The following is a 26834-nucleotide window of genomic DNA, read 5'->3' as shown; positions in this document are numbered from 1 at the left end:
TGTTTTCTATTGCTGCAATGTGAACGGCCGGAGAAGAAACGGCACGCAATAGGAGTTTTACCGTGAATTCCCTTTTCCATCTCCATGTGTAACGCTGTAAAGGTAAAAAGCCCTGAGCTCTCGCACGCTGAATGGTGAGGTCTAAAAAAAACTAGATTTGTTTCTCTTGGCAAATATGTTCCCTTCCTTGTTTTAGTATTGCTGCCACCATGAGGAAAACAAATCTGTTTCTCATTACAATGAGACCATTTCCTTGATACAACAAGATACTTAATGTTGGAGATGACATACAGACTTATTTGGTAACAACTTTATAACAACGACCCCTTTTCAAATGATCTGAAAATAATAATTATTCTGATGTTGTAACAAGAAAAGCATCCGGTTCAAACAGGAACTATCATCACCAATATTAGTATTAGATTCTGCTTTGATTGAGCACAGACGTGTACATAGAAGCATACGTTAAGAACAATTATTAAACATGCAGGGCTAAACAAAAGAAAGAGGTCGCATCATTGTCTTAAATGAAGTGGAGGGGCACGAAAGACTGCCTGGTTACAGACCTGCATTATAAGTCCTGGACTAGGCTGATCTTTGACCAGAGAAACATCAAAACGTTTAACTGGACACTAAAACATTTAAATAATATAGTTTTGCTCTTCAAAAAAAGGACGTGGCATTGTTAAAATACACAAATCACCGCTGTAGTATAAGGAATTATCCATCAATCAACTGATAATGAATTATAAAAAGTTTAAATGACTAAATACATCAATGTTTTGTTTATGTATTGTGTCTCCTACCAAGACTCAGTACAACTCATTAACAGATGAGACTACAAAAATAAATGTTATTGTCTCAAGTAAAATATCTCATACTGTACTGAGCACTATTTACTCGTCACATGCGGCCTTTTCTCACAATAATTCAGACAAATCTTTCGGCTTGTATTAAAAACAAAGTGCTCGGAGATGGATGCGCTGTTGGCAGCTCCTGCTGTTGCTAGGTGACAGCTTGACTACCCGCTTGAAGCTCAAAAGCGATTTTCTTAAAAGTTGTGATATTTTTAACTCACTAAAATATTGGTGCTTTGTGGAAATACAACAGCGGTCCAAACAAAAAGGCAAACGAGAGGTCGGTGCTCTAAAGACGGTATGATGTTTCCACAAAGCCACACTTACATACTCGTATCAGTCATTAAGAATCAACGCTGTGTAAGCGTGAAGCCTCTACAAGTGTGAGGAGTTTTCTCCCATACCATTCATAAACTTCTCTCTTCTGGTTCCTCATTTCAGGGCAGTCCTTTGCCACAGGGTGCAAGATGTGTGTGTGTGTGTGTGTGTGTGTGTGTCTGCAAGCATGTAAAGTACACATCTCAGTGTGTATTATTTAGAGGAAATATTAGAAGTGTGTGTTGTGTGAGAGATGGAAAGAGAAGGCTTTATTTCGGAGGACATATCAGTCCCCTTGCCTTCAGCCCAGGACTTAAAGAAAATGTATTTTATGTTCTTTTTTTCATGTATTATCATCTTTATATGACATTAAGTGCTTGTTTGTGCCAGGGGTGGCAGGATTAATCCGATGGACTTTGCAGCACTGAAAACTGTTTTTGTTGGGATTTGACTTCGATCAGCTCGTCTGTACTTTGCTTGTCCACCATTGGCTGCCTTCACATTTGTCTCGCCCCTATTGGTCAGACCAAGATATTAAAGAGACCGGGCAGTCGGTTTGGTGAATAGTCCTCAGGTTTCTATTTATTTTGAATATTTATTTATTTTAGTGGATATTTTTATTGTGCTTTTCTTTTCTTTTGCCTATTGCCTATCCCTTGTTTAAAGGGACACTGCTCCATGTAAAACAGGACTGTTTTTAAAGGGATAGTACACCCAATTTGCATCCTGCATGTGTTTTTCTGTAACGACCAACGTGGTGTTCATTACTTTTTCTTTTCCTGCTATTTTTCTTCTGTTGAACTTTGTTGAAGTTGTTTTCAACATTATTTTTTGCAGTTTTATGGTGTCCATCGTTGTCTTCCACTTAGGTCATTACTACTTTGCCAGAGTGGGACATCTATCTCTTTAAATCTCAAATAATACAGGATTGTATTTTGAGGGAACTGTCCCTCCAAAGGCTTCATCGCCTTTATATAAGGTGATGAAGGTTGTTTTTTATCAAGGTGAAGCGCTGAGACGTTGTATAATCGTGTCTCATCCAGTGTTAATGCCTCGTTGACCCTGTTCTAATACTAAAAGGTCAAAGGTAACCTGAAGATGTTTAATGCGAGATCGTGCTAACCAGACATGTCCAAAAAACATAGCAGCATGTACAGTACAAATGTGTTGTTCTTCTGTTCTTCATAGTGTGTTTACTAGAATTGAAAATCAATATAATAGGATTCACATATTTAAAATGAGGGATTACACAGTAATACACAACTGCAACTAACTAGCATTGTAGCTGGCATTTTCTTTGCATGACCGTCAACGAGACACTTGTTTTTTTGGTGTTTTGCTTTTTATTTGGTTTCTCATTTTCTACTGAATGCTGGTATACTCGACCTTTCTCTGTCTATTTTCTCAGCTTTTTAAGTGCATATAACTATTTTTATCTCAAGATGATTCAATGAAGATGATGATATTAATGACTGTGGCACTATGAGGATGTTGACGGTGACGATGATGATGATGTGATAAAGAATATCTTGCATGCTTTTCTATGGGGCTCTGTGTTGTCAGTGCAGAATGGCTGCCTTTTGTACTTAGCTGAGAGAAAACGAGGAGCGCTTGTTAACCATCGGCACCAAGAGTGACTAAGTGACACTTAGCTGCATGTCACTTTGAGGATCAGCACTTGAGTCCAACGGACAGATTTAGAGGCAGTTCAGAGAGCGAATGAGCTCCAGCAGGGGGCGCAGTCACACAACGTAAGCCTCAAACACACACAGATAGACGGCACATTGATGCTTCTAATGTAGCTGCACGATAAAATGACTTTGTGACAAATATAACAGACAATCTGGTCAGAGACAGCAGCAGTTTATCACTGTAGAATAAGAAAGAGCTTCCATTATAATTATTTAGAAGGGCTGCACGATTATGACCATAACGACCACCCTGATTACAGTCTGACATCCTGATGCTGATACATCATTGTTTTACTCAGTCATTTTGGGGAACAAAATCGTTCCTCCTTTATTCTCCCTTATATCAGAAACATGTGCATTCATAACTAGATGAAATGTACCAACACATGATGAATCATGATTCTGTATGAATGATCAAAGCTGACGTCATGATAGGAAATGATTAATTGTGCAGCCCTACATATAAACTACAATAAGTGTCCTTCTCTGCTGCCTTCCTGTCAGCTGTTTAGTCAGATGAGGCATTACTGAGATCAGCTGGAGCCACTGTGTTCACTCTGAACCTCGGCCATCTTCTTTCTCCAGCCAGTGACTAAGTTGCACTGACAACACTGAGTTGGCTTCTCTTCGTAGGGTGTCTTTCACTCGTTCTCCCATTCCCTCTGTTTCCAACCTGATGCAATCATTTCTCTGCAGTTGGCTCTTTCTACTTTGTCTCTTTTTGTCACTTTGGCTTTTCTTCTGTAGACTAATATTAATCCTCTAGTTCTGACTCTTTGGATTATTGCTCTGTTCTCTTACGTGCTACACGTGTTTCTATAACTTCAGGAACATGTGTTAAGCTGTTATCAATAAAAGGATCATTTCAATAGAAAAGTGAATCTCTTCCTGTGTGCAAACACATCAAATTGCAGCTCAGCTTTGATTTGTATTGACAGAAATGAACTCATTAATGTGTTGACGCGACCAGGTAGGAAACATCCGAGTCTTTGAATCCAACGTAACGTGAATCCACAGTGTAAATCCTGCAGTTCATCCAACACACACTCATGTGCTGATGGGAAGTTTCACATCTAATGGACAGTTAACATCAACACACAGAAACAAACAGCACATGTTGAAGAATGATGAAATGAATGCTGCTGTGCGATCATAAAGATACAGATTAATGTGAGTGATCAAGGTGAAGGTGACCACTGCGACCTTTAACATTCAACATCCACAATTTAAAGACGAGGTCAGGGCTTTGCACTCAACATTTTAATACATATTATTAGAAATGACACTTCTTGTTACATTGTTTAATGAACTGCCAGCTGTACTTACTAATACATATCGCTGCCGATTTAAAACATCAATCCTTTAAATCATTCATCAGGTAACAAATCCAAACATTTGCTCAAATTTGACATTTTGATGTTTTTATTTGGCATTTTTCACATTTGAAAGATATTTTGATTAAAACAATCAACACATTATTTGATAACAGAAATAATATTTAGTCGCAGCCCAAATGCACACAATCTTAAAGTCAATATTTGATGTTTGATTTTCTTGCCATTCTGGGCTCCTCTAATATGGATTAAACATTGAAGAACAATATAAACTTCATCAGGTTATTCCTGTAGAATCTTCTACAGTCAAAGAAGCACAAATAAAGAAGATTTATTTATTGTTATGGATAAACTGAAATAATATATAGAATATGTCGACAGTCACACACGCTCAACAAATCACAGGTGAATTATTACACTAACATTCACTGTTCTTACATTGTGCACAGTAAGACCTGACGTTTTATCAAAACACTGGAGAAACAATATGACTGTATTAAGATACAAAAGGTTGTTTCTCATGTCTGGGAAAATAACATTTGTAGATATAAGTACAATAAGATGAACACATGGAATCTACTCGTCCCAGTTCTTGCAGCACATTTACACCACCAACACATAATTCTGCCGACATTTATGCTTTAGTTTCTCATTCTGTGCTGTGGAAATATATTGTATATTATACAACAATCAAGGAACGTGATCCATCATGTGACCTGCTGAAAGAGATCACATCTCATTCTTTCTTTAACCTGCATCTCTACATTTTCTTCATGTACTTTACAATTACACCATTCTCATCTATAAACATTTAACTGGAATTATCTGTAACTGACAAAAAACCACCTCCAGCATAACAATCCTAATAAATCACTGAGACGTCACCACCCTCCCTGAACGTCACAGAGAAATCTCAGTGGGACACATTTTGATATCAGCAGTTTTAGCTTCACCAGCTTTTCCAATACCTGAACCATGGGAAGAGTTTCTCAGTGAAAGTGTCTCTGTGAGTGTAGATGTGAGTCATGTCTTCAGGGTCGGAGAAGGAAACCTCCCCCCTGTCATAGTCCAGCTGGACTCTGATCCTCTGGAGATTCTTCTTCACTCTGACAGTCTCACCATCACCATTAGTGTATTTCCCACTGCGATGTAATAAACACCAGATTCCATATTTTGGTGAAGCTTGTATCTCTCCCTTCCTGTCAACTGACTCTTTAACCAAACCTACATCCAGACAGGATGATCTCCCACCTCCACCTCCCAGCTGTGTTTCCCTGAGCTGAAGCCCTCAGAGCCCAGAACATTAACATACTCAGTGAATCTCTCTGGATTATCAGGAAGCTGCTGGTTTGTGTCTCCACGTCTCACACTGGTCAGATCATCAGACAGATAGAGCCAGCAGTTTGCAGTGTTTGGGTCCAGAAGGACAGGACTGAAGTGGACCTTCTCCTTCATCTTCTCCCAGACTCTGAAGGACAGGTTGCCCAGGTGTTTGGCCACATCTATCAGCGCTCCTGAGAGCAGCTGTGGATCTGACAGTGAGCACTGGACTCTGGCTCTGGTCTGAGTGGCTTTATAACTGCTGAGGAATGGCACCTTGTGTTTCTGCAGGTCTTCTTCAACAGCAGAGATACTGTGTGACAGAGAGGAGATCTGCTCCTGAATCATCTTCATCTCTCTGATGATAGTCTTCCCCTTCTGCTCCTCTTCCTCCCTCAGAGCTGCCAGTCTGGACTCCTCTTCCTCTTTCAGGAACTGGTGGAGCTTGTTGAACTCTGCTCTGATCTTCCTCTCTGTGGACAACAGCTGCTTCTTGGACTCTTGAATCACTTTGTTGTATGATTTCCTCCACTTGTTTGTGTTTGTTCCTCTTGTCCTGCAGAGACTCTAAGTCACATGTCAGCTGGTCCTTCAGCTCACTGACTGCTTGTTCTACAGGAACCACCGTGTGACTCTGGTGGAGAGAAAACTCACAGACAGGACACACAGCTCTATCTTCATCCTTACAGAACAATCGAGGCTCTTCTTGATGTTTACTACACAACACCTCCACCTTCTTCTCTCCTTTCTCCGTCTCAGATGATCCAACTTTCAGCCTCTCAGCAAAGCAGTCAGCCAGTTCCTTCAGTGCAAAGTTCACTAATGTATCTTTTGAGGTCTTTCTTTTACAAATGGGACAGTTTCTGTTCTTACTTTGTTCCCAGAAGTTCTGCAGGCAGCTGGAACAGAAGCTGTGGTTGCAGCTCAGAGACACAGGATCTCTGAAAGTCTCTGAACACACATGGCAGTTCAGGAAACTTTCAACAAGAGAGGTTTTCTCAGCCATCTGTCTCGGTCCCTGTTGTCTTTTGAAAGCAAGACTCAACAAGTTACTGTCCTTTCTCTTCACTCCAGACGTGTGTTTTCCAGCAGAGATCTCACACCCTGTCCTGGCGTCTCAGCTCTGTTCAACAATATCAAAATCTTCTTTTGTTTCCATGTATCTCTGTCACAGGGTGAACTATCAACAGCAGGAAATGCTGCTCTGTCATTTATTCACCAGCAGATGGTGACGTCAGGATGTCTTTCAGAGGGAAATGTTGAACTTTTCCTTCAGTTGGGGACAATTACTTTGTACAGGTATCTGTTGGAAGACAAACACAAGAGGTACAATCATTTAAAAAGCAGATCTTAAAGTTATTTCTTTTGGTTATTTGATAGAAGAGTCAAAGAGAGATGAGAGGGGGGGCAGGGGACGACATGCAGCAAAGGGCCACGGGTCGGATTGGAACATTGACCGCAGCGGTCAGGACTCAGTCTTAGTACAGAGGACGCTCCAGTAAAAAAGATGAAGTTATATTTCATTGTTCACTAAATAAAGAGTTGGAAATGCTCATAAAGGCACAAACAAGGAGAGGTTTGTGTCTTTGACTGAACATTTCAACAGGCTGAGTGACATGAAACCAGTTTGACAGTTTTATTCTTCAGCCAGTGCAACAGATGGAAGTTCAGGAAACTTTCTTAAAGTCTTATCTCAGCCATATCTTTTGCTTTTAGAAATGATACTTATATTAAAGACTCACCCACTTTGACTTCCCCTCAGTTTGCCTCTTACGATCCTCTAAATGTTCATTGTTCCATAGAAATCTCTCACACTGTCATGGTGTCGAGGCTCTGTTGTACAATGTCAGACTTTGCTTTTAATTTCTCTCTTCTTCATGAGTTAATCATTGACTTTAATAATGCAGTCATATGTTTCTATGACCAGCAGATGAAACATGATACTTTGCAAGCTGAACATGAGAAGACGTTCATTCTGGACTCCAACATGTTTAACCCTCGGTTTCCCTCTGTGAGATGATCTGGTCAGTGTGAGAAATCTCATCTTAAACACTAACAGGACGATGAAGATTGTTGGAAAGACACTCATGTAAAACTCTTTCAAGATTAAACTTCTTCATGACATTTAACTGACGAGTGTGTGTGTGTGTGTGTGTGTGTGTGTGTGTGTGTGTGTGTGTGTGTCTCTCTGTGCATTTGATTATTTCAGCTGTTATATATATCTAAGAGATATCATCTATATAAGAGATTTAGTAGAAACGTGTTTGTTCAGCGTTCCCTTGTATTTCTGATTACAGCTCTCACTATCCGTGGACTTTGTGTGACAGCTTTCATTTTATTGCAGGACCTTTGAACTCAAAGTGTTATGGTACATGTACATCCTTGTGATATCAAGTGTTTAGTTTCATCATAACAATTGGAAGATTTAATGTTTAGGGTCACATAAATCTACTAACTGTGTTGAAGATCAAGAATGTTTTTATGTGTCTTTTTTACATGTTTTGTTTTCATTGTGAAACCTCTGAAACACTAAAAACAAATATCTGATCTTACTTAAGGTCTGTATGATTGTGTCAGATCATAATAATACTTAAGACAATGTAGGTTTTTATGTTCTTGTATAATCAGGTAATAATGATGCATGAAGAAGCAACCAACAACATTCAAATGTATTTACTTCTCAGCACCTTTCACGTCCGCACAGGTTTTCAACTAACTTGTACGATATGATACATTTAACTTTTAAGATTTACTCACAAACGTGTTATTGAGATGATCTCAGTGTTTCCTAAACTCTGCTTTAAACTCCCAGTTTGTGTGTGAAGCAGCTTCTGGGCCTCCAACAATGAGAAGAGTCTAGTGTATTACATTTAACCCAAGTATGTTCCAAACCCCAAAAACAATATTGTAATGCTGGATTTCTACTCTAAATGCAATCATAAATAATAAGCAGTCAAAGAAATGGGATTAAAATACTTATTATGTGTTATTCTTTCTGTCCATTATAATGGACGGAGAATCTGAATGTGAGAAACCACCAAATATTAAAAATGACAATAAATAGTCTTACGAGACCTTTTCTAACAAAAACATGAGTTTATTTTTCATATCAATGAATAAAGTGATTTTAAAACACATTGCATATGAATGTTGTATTATTATATATACATGTTGTTTAATTATTAAAAACATTTTGGAGCACAAATGATGTATTTTAACAATATGAATTCTAGATTACAAGATGCCCTGCACTTCCTCCTTGTCTTACAGTCAACGGTTGTGTGGAGTCACATGACAGTAATCATACATTTAAACTTCCTAGATAAGTTATGCATTTTGGAATGGACGGATTAAGACAGAAAAAGTTGGTAGAAATGTTCCAAGATTGTTTGTGTCGAGGAACCTTTCCTGCAATCGACAACATGCAAATACTGCAAATCTTTTGTTACTGAATCATTAGGACTGCTTTGTCCATGAACACTGACTCTCACACCATTTAGTCACTAGAATCCATCTGCTCCTTCAAACAATCTACTTTCACCACTGCAAACACAAAACAGATTCGTATCTGCTGTAAAGTTTCTCTTTAGAGATGTATTAAAAAGCTGAAAACACCTCAATAAATACCTGAAACCTTCATGTTCTGCATCCCAGGTCATTACACAGAAACAAAAGCTTATGTAATATCAGTCTCAACACTATGTCACACGTCTCGCTCTTTGTAGGGTGAACACAGCGCAGGAAGTGCTGTACTTAAGTACACATCTGAGTACTTTACAGTTCTATTCCACTACATTTTATGAGACAGCTATAGTTACTTATATATATTAAGATGTTATACAAACATACGATCGGTTTATAAAATATGCATATTTATAGTTGAAACTTCCTAACAGACAATACAGTTGTTAACTTTAGCTCTACTTTGACAACATCAGATGCTGCTTGGACGTTAACCAATCAGGAACAACATTTCATCACTAAATGTTTAACAAATATAACACTTTGAATGGAAGCAATTTGCATCATACTTTTACTTTTGGTACTTTAAGTTCAATTTGCTGCTAAGAATGATGTCATTTGTAATTTGAATACAGGACTGGTACTTGTTACAGAGTGTTGCTTCTTTGTGGTAGTTCATCTGTATGTGCATGTACAGGTTAGTATTGCAGTAAAGATGGATTACACTGTATGTGTGCTCCAACAGCAGAACCCGACAGACTTTACGCCGTCCTGGTTCTGCATTCCACCCCAAACGGAGCTCTCGTTCCATGTTACCCTTTACCCAAGCTCTCCCCCAGGAGCATTAACTGAATACACAAGCAGATCTTAAAGTTATTTCTTTTGGTTATTTGATAGAAGAGTCAAAGAGAGATGAGAGGGGGGGCAGGGGACGACATGCAGCAAAGGGCCACGGGTCGGATTGGAACATTGACCGCAGCGGTCAGGACTCAGTCTTAGTACAGAGGACGCTCCAGTAAAAAAGATGAAGTTATATTTCATTGTTCACTAAATAAAGAGTTGGAAATGCTCATAAAGGCACAAACAAGGAGAGGTTTGTGTCTTTGACTGAACATTTCAACAGGCTGAGTGACATGAAACCAGTTTGACAGTTTTATTCTTCAGCCAGTGCAACAGATGGAAGTTCAGGAAACTTTCTTAAAGTCTTATCTCAGCCATATCTTTTGCTTTTAGAAATGATACTTATATTAAAGACTCACCCACTTTGACTTCCCCTCAGTTTGCCTCTTACGATCCTCTAAATGTTCATTGTTCCATAGAAATCTCTCACACTGTCATGGTGTCGAGGCTCTGTTGTACAATGTCAGACTTTGCTTTTAATTTCTCTCTTCTTCATGAGTTAATCATTGACTTTAATAATGCAGTCATATGTTTTCTATGACCAGCAGATGAAACATGATACTTTGCAAGCTGAACATGAGAAGACGTTCATTCTGGACTCCAACATGTTTAACCCTCGGTTTCCCTCTGTGAGATGATCTGGTCAGAGTGAGAAATCTCATCTTAAACACTAACAGGACGATGAAGATTGTTGGAAAGTCACTCATGTAAAACTCTTTCAAGATTAAACTTCTTCATGACATTTAACTGATGAGTGTGTGTGTGTGTGTGTGTGTTGTGTGTGTGTGTCTCTCTCTCTGTGCATTTGATTATTTAAACTGTTATAATCAGAGGTGCACATAACTGGTACGTAGGTACGGATGCGGTGGCAGAAATCTGGATTGCGTAACGTCACTAGTGTCACTGCGCGCCAGGTCATCAAAACAACACATAGTTCGTCTACACGTGTTTCTTGTAAACACTCAATGGAGTAGACTACTAGACATGTCCAGAAAACTAAATACATTATGCAGCTACTTTGGCGTTTCAACACATGCAAAAAAACAGCGAACCGAGCCGGAGCAGAAGAAAATATTTTTTTCTGAAAGGTGGCTCCAAGATGTGCCGTGGCTGGATGCTAATGATGAGCGCACCGAAATGTGATGCAAAATATGTCGCTTGCATCCACATCTAGCAGACATAACAGGTGCGTTTCACACAGGCTCGAAGAATTTCAACCACCCTTTGTTTGAAAAACATGAAAAGAGCAAGGAGCACGTTAATGTGGCACAAACTATTGCTAATAAACAAGCTAGTAAAGAAGAACTCTACAGCCACCCACTTGCTAGATGGCAAAACAAGCTGAATGAAGAACAGCGGTAACCCCTGTGTAATATTTTTCTCCTCGCCTTTCATAAAGCTAAACATGCACGTGCATACCTGTCAACATTGGAATTTCAAAACAAGGGAATGTTTTTGGCGGACTCCGCCCATATTTTAACAGCTCTCAGCCACCTAGCCCCCACCCATGTAACATTTTATATATTTGTCAACAAACAAAATGCTTGTTACTCACCAAATCAACTGATTATTTGAACACAAAATCCATCCTCCCTTTCTTTCCTCAAGAAGACTTCAATCACTGTTGTACAGTTTATCTGTGCGTTTCAGTTCCACCAATAAGTCCTTTTCTACAGACACGGAGGCTAATGCTGAAAGCCGAGTCTGTCCAGCAGCATTTCTGCCATAAGTTTTAATTCTCTTTAAGGCCGAGAATGACCGCTCGGCAGAAGCAGTGGACACAGGGATAGACTCGCTAGCGTCGGGGTTGGCCAAATGATACTTTGATTGCACGTGTTTCAGGGTAGATAACACCGACTCACAGACGTACGTTGACCCAAACATTGATAGTAGCTTGAGTGCAGCCCGTTTGACATTGGGATATTTTTTCCATTGGCACAGTTTTCCAGAACTCAAGGGTCCCTTCCCTCAGAACAGGTTTCAGTCGGTCTTCCTCAGAAAGTTCAATCATCTCCGCCTCGTCCGTGACTAGCGCATACCTGTCAACCCTCCCGTTTTTCCCGGGATTGTCCCGTATTTTTAACGAAAATAGGCCTAATTAAAAAAAGGTGTACAGTGGCCTCCGGTAGAGCAGATGGCAGTATTATGTTTAACTTCAGCTGAAAAACGTTATCCGCCAGTAAACACACAGAAGAAGAAAACAGGAACAATAACACAGAAGAAGACGAAAACATATGATGAGAGTCACAGTGACCGGGAGATAGATGGAGACGCAGTTGTACCTGCCAAACAAGTTAAAACTTTATACAAGTACCTGAACAAATGGGAGGACACCTTCCCTTATTTATTAAAAGCAGAGTCGGGACAACTCGTGTTTTATGTAAAGTGTGCCATTCAGATGTTAGCATCGCACACGGCGGAATAAGCGATGTTCACCAGCATGAACAATCGTCCAAGCACAAGCACGTCAAGAGGCACAAACCATACACTGTCAATGACTTCATGTGTGACAAGAACTGTGTCGGAGGCAGACCAAGTGACCAGAGCTGAGGGAAAGATGTCGATGCTAAAAACAATGTCGCCTTCAGCTTCTGCATTGATTTCAGTCGCAGTGACGCGGACATGTTTCCAGACTCTGACATCGCAAGGAAGTCCTCGTGGGGGGGAACAAAAGCCACACAACTCATCCATCATCAAATACATTGATAATAACTCATCAAATAAAATACATAAATCTTATAAACATGTCTGTACAAGTAATACATACTTTACATAAAGATGTATTTCCTGAATGTATATACCCGTCCCTTATGTGTTTACGTTTACATTGGTGGCTGAGAGCTGTTGGAGAGCCGCGCGGAGTAATAATAATATAATAAGGAAAATAATTCCCTTATTTTGAAATTCCAACGTTGACAGGTATGCACGAGCGGGGCTTTCAAACAGTCCGTCTCACAATTAAAAGGGTCGACGAGGAACGTAATCTGTGACCTTTTCAGCTGTAGATCATGGAACAGGGTCGCAAAGTTTTCGTGCAGGGTTTCAACCAATGTTGCATTTCGGCTTGTCCGCTTGCTTTCAGCAGAGGGATAATGCGCTAATTCTCCCTTTTGAAGAAGTGTTTTAAACAGTTTCAGTTTGTTAACAAAGCAAATACACTTTGCACTAGGTCAGGCAGCATTTTTATATAAACATGAACTCTCCCACTCTAATAAAACGTCCTATGTTGGTCTTCATATTTTAGCTGTGCATTTTTCCCTGCCATTTTAGGATGGAACTCAGATGGTCAGATAGTGTTTACTCTACGATTGGTTCCCCCCCCCCCCCCCCCCCTCGAAGGTGATTGGTTCACTGCATCGCAGGCATTTTTGTGATTGGCTCTTGGGCCACATCAAAATTAGACGCACTGTCATGCTCTCATACTGACAGCACACATACACTCACAAATAAAATTCGATATGAACTGAAGAGCCGCATGAAGCTGGGCAAAGAGCCGCATGGGGCTCGAGAGCCGCGGGTTGGCCACCCCTGGCCTAAAGTATAATTGTATTTATTTTCAGGATTTTAAAAATAACCTTTTTTCCCCCATTCTTTATATGAAAAACATCTTCGAACTGCTTTGCTCAAGTCTTCAATCAATTTCTTACATGGCACAATCATGAGTTTTCGAAAATTAATAGTACTTATAACTGCACAATTTTCCAAACTATGTCAATTTGTATGCATTTTTGGTTAAAATATGTGTTGTGATGGGGGTGACATTGTGTGACAGAAAAGACTTCATGTGTTGGAAATGACAGGTCACAAAAACATTTTTAAACAATGTTCAGTTTTATTGTCCCTTACACAAAACCCCCCCACAATTTTCCATTTCAAAACGAACACATTGAAACATTTATGAACTAAGTGAGTTGAACTTCAGAACAAAATCAAATTTAAACTCCTTTTTTTTTTTTAAAACTAAGTTTCAAATGTTTATGTTCAAAACGAAACAAACTAAAACATTCCTGTCCTCTAAGGCTGGTTTTAACTCAATTTGAGCTAAAATGAATTCTCACAGTATTTATCTGTGAAACTTGCATACAGTATATAGCAAGTCTGCTTCTATTCATCATGGTCAAGAACAGAGCGCATGTCTGCTCAAACTGCAGGATCCAACATCACATGTCGCTTTGTAACTGGCTGAGGATCTGGGACCAGTCTGAGAACATCTTCTGTCCGATACCAGAGCACATCATCTCTCATTGGACAGAAAAACCTGTTTTTGCCATCACGACCCAAAGCACAGTTGTCAGAGCCAACATCCTGTATAATGCCTGGGTAAGGCTCCCCATCATATCTGACCACACACCACTTTCCAATTAGTCCCTCATGAAGGTCTGCAACGGACTGAACTTTGGTGGTAGGTGTAAGGTTCGCTGGAACCGACAGTACTGAACCCAAAATCACGACACAGAGACAGGCAGAATACAATATAGTTCAGTTTACTCAGTAATCCAGGCAGGGTCAAATACCGGTAAATCAGTCCAAAAGGCAAACAAATCCAGGAAGGGGCAGGCAGAAGAATCGGAGTCCAGAAACAGGCAAACTAATAGTGCGTGGAACGCGTGACAGTAGGTGTGCTTGTGGATGTGGTTTTTGAAGGAGTTTCAGTTTCACCTGTTTCCTCCATGTATACCGTTTGGAGACCAAAACATCTGCAAACATGGGGCTCTGAGCAAAAGCAGCTCAGAATGCGCCAAGAGATCTCTCCTGGTCTTGTACAGACAATCTAGGAGCATAATGCAGTGAAATTACACACGGCACAGATGAAAACAAAATGAAAGTGTCTTGCACTCATAAACCATGTTTGCATAACAAAGCCTGTGGGTGTGGTGGAAAACGTCTACCTGATGTATGTGCATTGTTCCTCGGATAGTCTGCAGGCCATTAGGAAGAAAACTGTCCATTTCCTCAATCTCCTTCTCAGTGACATCAGCTTCACAGTAGATGGCTGTTTTGAAAGCTGCTCATACAGCACTTTTCCATTTGGAAGATCAGTGCCGTTTACTACTAGTGAGTCAGCCTTCCGTTTAACTGCTGCACCAATTCCATCAGCCGGGCCTTTTCCATGTCCTGTCTCCAGAAAGTTCCATGTGATCCTCTGAAATCTCATTTGAAAGGGGATAAGAAGAAGAAGTTTTTCTTGGATCTGTATTGTGTGGTGGTCCCATCACTGATTACATGCAGCATTGTGGCTGTTGGGTTCAGCTCTTTGAGGTAAGGGAGCACTGTGTTGAGATGAGCCCAGATAGCTGATGGGTCATGGCGCATTGAGGAGGTAATAGAACAGACCGACACCACCCCATTTTTGGTGTTAGCCACACCTGTATGGAGAGTGGCTTGTTGGTGGGAATCACCTAAATGGACTGCTTGGATCTCATTCCCATATTTACACATATAATTCTCCGCAAAATCAATTTGCAAGATAATAGCATCCTCTCCTAAATGCTGCGTCAGGGTTCTGAGAGCTGAATACTGATGTCTGGTGTTGTAGGTGTGTTTTCCCATCTTTTTCTTAAGTAGGTCTGAAAAATCATTCAGCAGTGTATGTAGAGTCCCATGTATTATTTCCTTTGCTGTGAAGTGAACATTAAACTTTTCTTCTGTTCCATCCTTTTTCTTCTTCTCCCTCTCCTCAACCTTGCTTCTCCATTCAAACCACCAGGTTTGCTCTCTTATATCAAAAGCAGGAATTTGTAGTTCATTATCATTACAGTCAGGGCACTCCCTGTACATGCACTCTTTTGTTGCATTTGTGCATGCCAAAGACTCAGTAAGGTCATTGAGTTTGGCACATTTAATCACTTTGTGATAGAACAGCCTATCTGCCATAAACGGGAGATGTGCATGTATTTTACAGAGGCATGTGTCTCTGTCCCTGATTGTTGGTTTTACAATCCAGAATGGTCGCTTTTTGTTACTTCAGGATTCTCCATCAGAAACGTCTTGTGCAGCGCTCCCATTGTTTCAACCACAAAGTGCTTTTGCATTGTTTTCTTATTCTTTGTAATTGTCTCCTTCTTCCCTGTTGTTATCCTACTGTCGTCATCACGCTCAATAAATGTTGTTATTTTTTCTTCCACTTCTTTGCTGATTTAGTTGGATTGCATTTCACGGACGTATCGAAGTTTGGTGGCCCTCGTCACGTTTTCCCTCCACAGCTTAGGTGAGAACCCAAACTGCTTTTTAGCGAAGCTGACCATGTGGTATTTGTTCAAAAGCCTACCGGCCACAACTTTGGCGATCAATTGGCGATCTTTAGCAGCGTGCATATTTTGATATTTCTTTTTTATTTGGGAAATGATTGTGTTGTGAAACAGCAGAGTTCTTCTTAAATCTTTTGTTCCTTGTCTCATCTGTTGTTTGGTTTTGTGCTTTGGTGAATCGACCATCACCATTTCCTTCTTAAGTCGGTGACATCTTTTCTTGTGCTTCTCAACCTTCTTTAAGGCATCTTCCAGCTTTGCATTTGTTGCATGAAGATCTCTGTAGACCTTCGCCCTTGTCTTCGTAACCTTTTTTCTTCCTCTTTTTCTCTGTGTGTGGTTTTCAGGTGCCGGCAACTGTAGTGTTTCAGGTGGCTCAGAGGAGCTGGAGCTGTCTAGTGAGACATGTTCTGGGTCAACAAGAACGTCTTCTGGTGACTGTGGTGGGGTTGTTCCAGCCATAAATCTCTCTACTACAGCTACTCTTTTCAACTTCCTGCGTCTGTTTTGTTGACATGTTCGCCATTGTCTCCTAGTTTTTCTTTGCTCTCTCTTGGACAATTCTGACACAGATTTAACAACAGCTCGTTCCTTTTTTTTCAGGTATCTTTCTCTGTCTTTCCTGAGGGACTCCTGGTATTTAACCTGGTCTGATTTAATCCTTTCTCTGTAAGCTTTTGATCTCTCTGATGTGGTCTTGCGTGCCATCTTAAAGAACAAGAGAAGGTGTCAACACCAGCATTGGATTTTTTTTTTACTGTGTTGCCATACGAAACAATTAAGTGTTTTGTTTAATGTAATATACATTATATTTCACTGATATGAGCCATAACACTCAACGTGTCATTTCCATCACAATAATAAAAGTGATGGAAATGACTTTTTGTCACATTTTAAAAAGAATCTCATGATATGTTAGCATGCTAACGTCTTCTTTAGAGCTAGCATTAAATAAACACAAGATAGACAATACCAAATGTTGTTTTTCTTATTATTTCTAAATTTAAAGGATATATGAGCTATTTGGAAATGACAGCCAATAAACACATTTTCGATTGACCAAATATTGACCTTGATTTTATCTTGTATCACTTCCCTTCATGGAGCTGTCTTTGTGCTGCAGCCATGTGCTCTCCTGTCACATGACTAAGGCTGTGATCACCAAGTTTAAAAACTTTTTTAAAAACTCACCAAATTCACATTTTGATGGAAATGACATGGACCCCAAGGGACAGGTGTTCTTTTTATAAAACAAGACATGAAATACTAATATATCTTACAACACATGATACATTTCATTAAAATGGCCATTTGTGTATCATTTGCACATACAATTCATTTTAGGTCAATATTAAATTGAAAACTTAGCAGGTTTGAATATCCAACATCAGGCTCAGGGACAAGTGATATACAGCAATATATAAACTTTTTATGTAATACAAATAATGACTGGTCTATGATTTAATTTTTGTATGTTGCTTTTTAAGTGAGTGTCACAAAAACAAAAAATAGGAAATGTGTTTCAGTTTTTCTTATTTCTGCCAGGGACACAAACATGGCGATAGTTGAAGAATCACCCAGGTACAGCTGCGTCTCCATCTATCTCCCGCTCACTGTGACACTCATCCATCTCTTTTCGTCTTCTTCTGTGTTATTCTTCCTGTTTTCTTCTTCTGTGTGTTTACTGGCGGATAACGTTTCTCAGCTCATGATAAACATAATACTGCCTCCTGCTCTACCGGAGGCCACTGTACACTTTTTTAAATTAGGTCTTTTATTTATTTTTTTGAAAGGTTAAAAATACGGGATAATCCGGGGACAAACGGGAGGGTTGACAGGTATGAACTTGACAGAGACACTACTCTGAGAGAATGGATGTTTTTCAAGCAAGCAGGAAAACACTTGGCAGCCTCCTCTGTGTATGACTCCAAATAGCCAGAGCCAGTTGAAATAGAGGACAGTGAGGAGGACTGTGAAGAAGACTGCACTTATTGAAACCACGCTACGTGTGGGGTGAGTACCAAACTCTGTCTCCTGGTACTCATCTGAGTAACTCACTAAAGATGTTATGTGCACCCCTGGTTATATACATCTAAGAGATATCATCTATATAAGAGATTTAGCAGAAACATTCATTTGTTCAGCGTTCCTTTTTATTGCTGATTACAGCTCTCACTATCTGTGGACTTTGTGTGACAGCTTTCTTTTTATTGCAGGACCTTTGAACTCAAAGTTTTAATGGTACATGTACTTCTTTGTGATATCAAGTGTTTAGCGTCACACAAATCTAGAAACTGTCATGAAGAACAAGAAAAGGTTTGTAGGTGTCTTTTTTAAACAAATATCTGATGTTACTTAAGGTCTGAAAGAGTGTGTCAGATCATAACAATACATAACACAATGTAAGTATTTATTTATAGAGACAGAGAGGAAACTAGAAGTCACACTAACACTCTGCTCTCTGCTGGATGATTCATGAACAGCAGCTCAAACAGACAAACAGGTCCAACAATCTTCAACTCTCCTCTCATATTTTACATTTTAACAATGAGCTCTTCTGGATCACAGAACCAGCAGAAAATGTCCAGAAACATCAAAACCCTCCTGATGAGAGAAGAACATTTAAATTTGATGCGAACGACATGAATTATGTCACGATAAGAATGCTGCAGCTCCGTCGTGAGACTCCACTCTAACTTCAGCTTATTTCAACGATGGAGAGGAGTTGGACATCACACAGTTGCCCCCTCCCCGCTCTCATATGTTCCCACACCAGGCTCTGAACTGACTGATGAGGTGACTTAAAGGGGGACATTTATTTTGTATTCTCCTTGATATTACTCAATAACCAGGTGACAATAAAACAGCCTCTCTACACACCATTTGTCCACTTTGGTCCTGACGTCCACCATGATGAGCTCGTTCAGGCTGCAGATATTTGGTTGATGAGAACTGACTTTTCCTTTGAGTTCCTCGTCCCACCACAGTGTAAACCCTCCAAGCTGCTGTAATGATACATTTCCTATGTCCATGTGAAATATTTTATGGTTTGATACATGTTTCACTGAACCTCTGCCTCAGCTGAAGGCGACATTATTTTTAGCATCGCCATCTTTCCCTCAGCTTTGGTCACTTGGTCTGCCTCCGACACACTTCTTGTCACACATGAAGTCATTGACAGTGTATGGTTTGTGCCTCTTGACGTGTTTGTGCTTGGACGATTGTTCATGCTGGTGAACATCGCTTATTCCGCCGTGTGCGATGCTAACATCTGAATGGCACACTTTACAAAAAGCACGAGTTGTCCCGACTCTGCTTTTTATTAAATAAGGGAAGGTCTCCTCCCATTTGGCAGGTACTTACATAAAGTTTAAACTTGTTTGGCAGGTACAGCTGCGTCTCCATCTATCTCCAGGTCACTGTGACTTATCCATCTCTTTTCGTCTTCTTCTGTGTTATTCTTCCTGTTTTCTTCTTCTGTGTGTTTTCTGGCGGATAACGTTTTTCAGCTCATGATAAACATAATACTGCCTCCTGCTCTACCGGAGGCCACTGTACACTTTTTTAAATTAGGCCTTGAAAGGTTAAAAATACGGGATAATTACGGGAAAATATTTAAACGTGAGGAAAACAGGATAGAAGGAAAAATACGGGATAATCCCAGGAAAAACGGGAGGGTTGACAGGTATGCTTACACCCCTCCCCTCTCTGCTCACTGTCTTTTTAAGACATAAACACACACACAGTGGATTCATCACCCAGACTGCCTTGCATTCTGTATGACGATTGAACTTTCTCTGCGCAGAGAGTAAAGTAAAGATAATAGTTCTCTCAAGAATCTTTATTTCACTATTATAGAACTCACAAAGAAAAGGACTTGATTAAAGCTATCCACAACTCTGCTTCCTCAACACCTGGAGGACTTTGTCCTGAGCTCTGCAGAGCATGGACTCATTATTATGAGCTTGGAGACCTCGGTGGAGACTCTTCCTGAGGAGATAGCAGAACTGCTGCTTTTGCACAGTTCCCTCAGAAGGTCATCTGGAGGCGTACTGGGAACAGATTGTCCACCACAACACCATGCTGCTGGACAGGCTGCCCAAATTGACCTCTTAGGATGCCCAAAGAGTGTTTGTGGACCACGGAGACACCAACAGACTTTCAAGAGGCCATCTACCACAGAGTTCCCATCGTCGGCTATCCTCTGATGTTTGACCAGGAGGATCAGGATGAGAGCGAGGGCGATGCCAAAGTGCTGGACGTTGGCACATTAAACAAAGACATCTTCCTGGAGGCGGTGAAGGCGGTGCTTCATGAGCCGTCCTACAGGGAGAACGTGCAGGAGCTGTCACTGACTTGTATTCTAACAGTGAAATGTTTGTGGTAAGTGTTTGAAGGGAGGAAAGAAAAACTGCACTAATACAGATACTTCTGTTGCCCTGTATGTACTTCTGTAGCACTTTCTCTAACAGCAGAGAAGAGAGAGAGAAGAGAGAAGCAGAGAATGAATTATGTTTAAATTCAGTGTTAATATCTTGTATAATTGAGTTTTATGATGGTACAGCAGCACAACATAAATGTCGGCCTCTGAAGAGCTGAAAAGACTCATGTCCAAGATATCATTCAGTCTGAATAATGTCTTTGAGACTCGACTGAACTGGTGTCTGAAGAAGCAACAACATCAAGAGCCACAGCAGAGATGCATCTCTTATCTGCCCTGGACATACAGCATGTCTGACAAACACAATGGGTTTTTGTGAAGGATATGTATTAAAAGAAAATCCATCATAAACTGCTGAGAGGTGCTGCTATTGGTCAACCTGTGCAGCAAACAGGAATATGCATGTAAATAAGTGACAGATCAAATGTTCAGTGTTCAAAATGAGTCTGCTGTGAACAAAATGTGGACTTTGTCTCCATCTTGTGGCGTTTACAGGAAATATAATGTGACCATGCATCACATACTGTATACATATTGCACATTCAATAATGTGGATGACATTATGCACATGTGGGTATGTTGTCCCTGAACACTGCCTTCAGTAGGTCACACAATTAATCACATGTAAGAGTGAAGGAACCAAATCTTTAGTGAAAACTCTCCTAAAGAGCAAATCCTTCAGACAGCCATCACTACATGTGTGTGTACAACCCTCAGTCAGTCTACTCACTCTTATGAAATTGCAGGTTTTTGAAACGTAAAGACATCAATAACAACGTAAATGTCAGACTTGTTCGATCTTTAATGTGATCTTCCAACAAACAAATCCACAGAAAACAACTAGTTAATTATCAGAACAACAAAGTGATTGCATAAGTCTGCACACCCTTTCATAACAAGCGGTGTTCAAAGTTAACCAATCACATTCAAAATCATGCATGTAGGTAAACAGCATACACCTTCCATCCATGAAAGTGATTCTGACTAAAACCAGAGTAAAGTCAGCTGTTGCTGAAGTATTTGTTTGAATGTTTGGTGTTGCATCCTACTGGGAGAGCCATGGACCACAAAGAGTTACCAAAGAAACTGCCAGATCTAATTGTTGAAAAGTAGAATCAGGAGAGGGATATAAAAGAATATCGAAGGCATTAGATGTACCGTGGAGCACTGTCAACCCCATCAATAAGTGGAGAAGATGTGGCACCACAGAGACATTGCAAAGATCAGGACGAGCCTCCAAAGTTGATGAGAGGACGAGGAGAAGACTTATCAGGGAGGCGACCAAGAGGCCAACGGCAACATTAAAGGAACTAAAGGAATTTCTGGCAGGTACTGGTCCCTCCTTGCATGTGACCACCATCTCCCGTATTCTGCACATGTCTGGGCGATGGGGTAGGGTGGCAACACGGAAACCCTTTCTTACAAAAAGAAATATCAAAGCCTGTTCGAGTCACCCCGAACCATGTGGGAAGATGTGTTGTGGTCTGACGGGACAAAGGTTGAACTATGTTAAGATATGTTTCAATACAGCTCATCATCCAAGGAACACCAAACGCCTGTGAAGCGTGGTGGTGGGAGCATCATGCTTTGGGCTGCTTGAATGAATAGCTCCAAATATCAAGATATTCTGGCACAAAACCTGCTGTCAGAAAGATGAAGATGAAGAGGAAGAGGAATATCTCGTCCCAACATGACAATGACCCAAAGCACACATCCAAGTGGACCAAGGCGTGGCTTCAGAAAAGGAAAATCAAAGTCTTGGAATGTCCCAGTCAGAGCCCGGACCTCCATCCCATCGAAAACATGTGCAATGACCTAAAGAGAGCTGTACACAGGAGATCCCCTCGCTATGTGAAGGAACTTCTACTTTTCTGCAAAGAAGATCAAATTCCAAAGTGTCGATGTGCAAAGTGAATAGAGACTTCTTCACAAAGACTTGCTGCTGTAATAAATGCACAAAGTGCTTCACAAAGTGTTCGTTGGGTGAGGTGTGCAGACTTACGCAATCAGGGTGTTGTAGTTTTTAAAAACGTCTTCTTCCTAATAATTAACTATTTGTTGTTTTTTAACTGTATTTGTGTTTGTTTGGTGGAACAAGTCAAACATTTACTACGTTGTTATTATTTCTGTCTTTACGTTTGAAAAGCCTGCAATTTTATAAGGTGTGTAAACGTTTTATATCCACTGTAGCCTTCATCAGGGTGGCATGAGGCTGTTCTAGCTTCTTTATATGCAGTCTGTATATAACAGATATATATACGGTTTGGCTGTCCATACATACAAATAAAAAGAGGTTTAATTATTAATGTGTTGAGATTAAATAAAGCTTCTTGAGTAAAAGCTGGTTTTGTTATCATCTTTCATTGTTTGTATGTTTTGTAATTTGTCACATGAATATTTGACGTAAAGAAAGGAAACAACCTCAGAGATAACATTTTAATAAAACTGCTGATTATTTAATAAATAATCATGTGAAGCAGCATGATGTACATTTTATAAAGATTTAGTTCATTTAGAAATGAAACATATTAAAGTAAATTGTACAGAAAGTATTTCCTTTACGTTGATCTAAAACTGGACATTGTCATTTATCATTCATGTTATTGACCATGTAAACACTACAAACAATGTTATATAGGCTACAGGTTGCAGAAGCACTGTAAGAATTAAGACTGAACTCAAATAAAAGTATATTAAATGACATTACATTGTGGTGATTAAACACAACATGCTGCTAACCAGGCTCGTCTGTAAACCTGCAGGAAGGTTGAAGAGCAGATGATGTAATGCAGTTTGAGGATTAACATCATATTTGTCTGGATTTTCTGTTGTTTGTCTTGATTATTACAATGAGATCTAGACAGACAGTGAAGTCAGACTGAAGTCTTAACGAACACTTACATTCCTGAACGTCACAGAGAAATCTCAGTGGGACACATTTTGATATCAGCAGTTTTAGCTTCACCAGCTTCTCCAATATTGAACCATGGGAAGAGTTTCTCAGTGAAAGTGTCTCTGTGAGTGCAGATGTGAGTCATGTCTTCAGGGTCGGAGAAGGAAACCTCCCCCCTGTCATAGTCCAGCTGGACTCTGATCCTCTGGAGATTCTTCTTCACTCTGACAGTCTCACCAACACCATTAGTGTATTCTTCATCACTATATGATAAACACCAGATTCCATATTCTGGTGAAGCTTCTATCTCTCCCTTCCTGTCAACTGACTCTTTAACCAAACCTACAATCCCAGTAAGGATGATCTCCCACCTCCACCTCCCAGCTGTGTTTCCCTGAGCTGAAGCCCTCAGAGCCCAGAACATTAACATACTTAGTGCATCTCTCTGGATTATCAGGAAGCTGCTGGTTTGTGTCTCCACTGTCTCACACTGGTCAGATCATCAGACAGATAGAGAGCAGCGGGCTGCAGTGTTTGGGTCCAGAAGGACAGGACTGAAGTGGACCTTCTCCTTCATCTTCTCCCAGACTCTGAAGGACAGGTTGCCCAGGTGTTTGGCCACATCTATCAGCGCTCCTGAGAGCAGCTGTGGATCTGACAGTGAGCACTGGACTCTGGCTCTGGTCTGAGTGGCTTTATAACTGCTGAGGAATGGCACCTTGTGTTTCTGCAGGTCTTCTTCAACAGCAGAGATACTGTGTGACAGAGAGGAGATCTGCTCCTGAATCATCTTCATCTCTCTGCTGATAGTCTTCCCCTTCTGCTCCTCTTCCTCCCTCAGAGCTGCCAGTCTGGACTCCTCTTCCTCTTTCAGGAACTGGTGGAGCTTGTTGAACTCTGCTCTGATCTTCCTCTCTGTGGACAACAGCTGCTTCTTGGACTCTTGAATCACTTCGTTGTATGTTTCCTCCACTTGTTTGTGTTTGTCCCTCTTGTCCTGCAGAGACTCTAAGTCACATGTCAGCTGGTCCTTCAGCTCACTGACTGCTTGTTCTACAGGAACCACCGTGTGACTCTGGTGGAGAGAAAAGTCACAGACAGGACACACAGCTCTATCTTCATCCTTACAGAACCAATAAGGGACTTCTGGATGTTTACTACACAACACCTCCACCTTCTTCTCTCCTTTCTCCGTCTCAGATGATCCAACTTTCAGCCTCTCAGCAAAGCAGTCAGCCAGTTCCTTCAGTGTTAAATTCACTCCTGGTTCATCCGTTGCGGACTTTGTTTTACAAATGGGACAGTTTCTGTTCTTACTTTGTTCCCAGAAGTTCTGCAGGCAGCTGATACAGAAGCTGTGGTTGCAGCTCAGAGACACAGGATCTCTGAAAGTCTCTGAACACACAGTGGCAGTTCAGGAAACTTTCAAAAAGAACAGATTTTTCCGCCATTCGCTCTGATGTGTGAATTATCTTTGAAAGCAAGACTCACCAAACCGGTGTCCTTCTGAATGACAGATTATTCTCCTTCTGTTTATAGTAAAGATCCTTCTCCCTGTAATGGCGTCTCGAGATCAGCTTTAAGTTTCACTTTCGTCGATTTAAGTAAATCATTGAAAGCTGACATGTTATCTTCCTACCAGCAGACGGTGCTGTTTCATTAATTAACAGATTTTACGGTGACTTTCAGCATAAAGTGCCTTGTAAAAAATAAATAAGAAATACAATAAAATGCATTGGTAAAGAAATGTTTGACTGCATAAATACTTAGGTTAAAACCATAATGCCACATTGCTTGTGTCACATGCTTTAGGTAATAATCTCCATTTTAAATCATGTGTTAAATATTAAATAACAATGTTTATTAAATGACAGTGAAAAACAAAGTTTTTTATTTGTACATAATAAATACATTAAATACATAAACACATAAAATAACTAGAAATCTTTCCATCAGCATTTTACACAAACATGTCAATGAAAATAAAAGATATTTAAAAAGAAATCACACGACCATAAATAACTAAGAATCAGTTCCACCATCAGGCCAGTGTCACCAGTCTCTCACTGGCCTCCCACAGTTTTTTTGCCACACCAGCGTCTCTTGCGAAAGGACGCAGAGTAGCTGGTCTGCAGTCGACAAAGTAACCCCCGCTGTGTTTGGAGGCTTCCTCTGACACAGCACAGTAGATGACAGTCTGAGCTCCAATCTCACACGGCACAAAAAACATCCACATGATCACCTGCATCAGCATCCGGAACAGGATGGAGTAGTGGCACGTCCAAGCACTTTGGACAAAACCTGGAGCAGCACAAGGAAGCAGAGATATCAGGAGAAACATAAATAAATAGTGTCAGCAATTTTCAGGAACAAAATCGTCCTCCTTTATTCACCTTATATCAGAAACATGTGCATTCATAACTAAAGTAAATTTAGCAATACATGTTAAATGATGATTCTGTATGAATGATCAAAGCTGACACCATGATAGGAAATGATTAATTGTGCAGCCCTACATGTAAACTGCTGTTACGTCCCCAAGGTGTAGCTAGGGGAAGATGGAGACAATAACACAACAACCAATGATTGATAGTCAGAGTTGAAGTGAACATATATAATGTGTTTATTTTCTAAATGAAGCTGGTTCCAATGAACACTCAAAAGTGAGGGGGAGGAGGGGACAAAGTAGTTGTGCCAAACAAAAGAAATATAACAAAACTAGGCCTGACTAATACTTCCCTTTTAAACAAAGCACAAACAAAAGCCCTCACTACCTGATCTACTAACAATGGGTTTAAACTAGTGATGGCAGTGCGACACCGAAGCTTCGATATGTGCTTCAAACCCTGAACTACAATTCCATAGAACCACTGCTTCAAAGCTTGCTTCAAATCACGTGACATGACGTCCGAAGCAGTAACTGCTTCATTGCCTGAATGAATCACTGACTGGTTCACAGTCCTATCAGGTGACTCACTGGCACTGCCTCGTCTCAATTCTGACACGTGACAAGTTGAGACAGTTTTGAATTCGAGCGCGTCAACACTTTATAACCGCTCTAACCAATGCACAATTTGTGGGTTGTTGTCGTAGTATGCGTTGTTGATGTTGAGTTGTTGGTATTGGATCATTATGGAGCCAGCCAACGATCAAAACTATTGTTATGCACGCCAGCATCATCTGTTCCTTGTGAGCGAGTAAAGACACCGTTTAAATCAAAAAACAGTTGAAAGCAGAATGTAACTCAATAAAAGTCTTTGAGTGTTGCACATCCCACATAATCACCCCCTGCGGTGCCCCAGTAGCTCACCTAGTGGAGCGTGCGACCCACACATGAAGGCAGAGTCCTTGCCGCAGCGGCCCGGGGTTC

The 26834-nt window shown here is 40.4% G+C and overlaps 2 pseudogenes; both read right to left on the bottom strand.

Moving 5' to 3' along the window:
* Positions 1–4111: 4111 nt before the first annotated feature.
* LOC115006056 (nuclear factor 7, brain-like) lies at positions 4112–21331 on the bottom strand (annotated as a pseudogene).
* Positions 21332–23283: 1952 nt separating this feature from the next.
* Positions 23284–25234, bottom strand: LOC115006055 (nuclear factor 7, brain-like; annotated as a pseudogene).
* Positions 25235–26834: the final 1600 nt, after the last annotated feature.

The sequence above is a fragment of the Cottoperca gobio genome, unplaced genomic scaffold (genome assembly GCF_900634415.1).
Source record: "Cottoperca gobio unplaced genomic scaffold, fCotGob3.1 fCotGob3_44arrow_ctg1, whole genome shotgun sequence".
Classification (NCBI taxonomy): Eukaryota; Metazoa; Chordata; class Actinopteri; order Perciformes; family Bovichtidae; genus Cottoperca; species Cottoperca gobio.
This window is presented reverse-complemented; position numbering and strand designations above follow the sequence as displayed.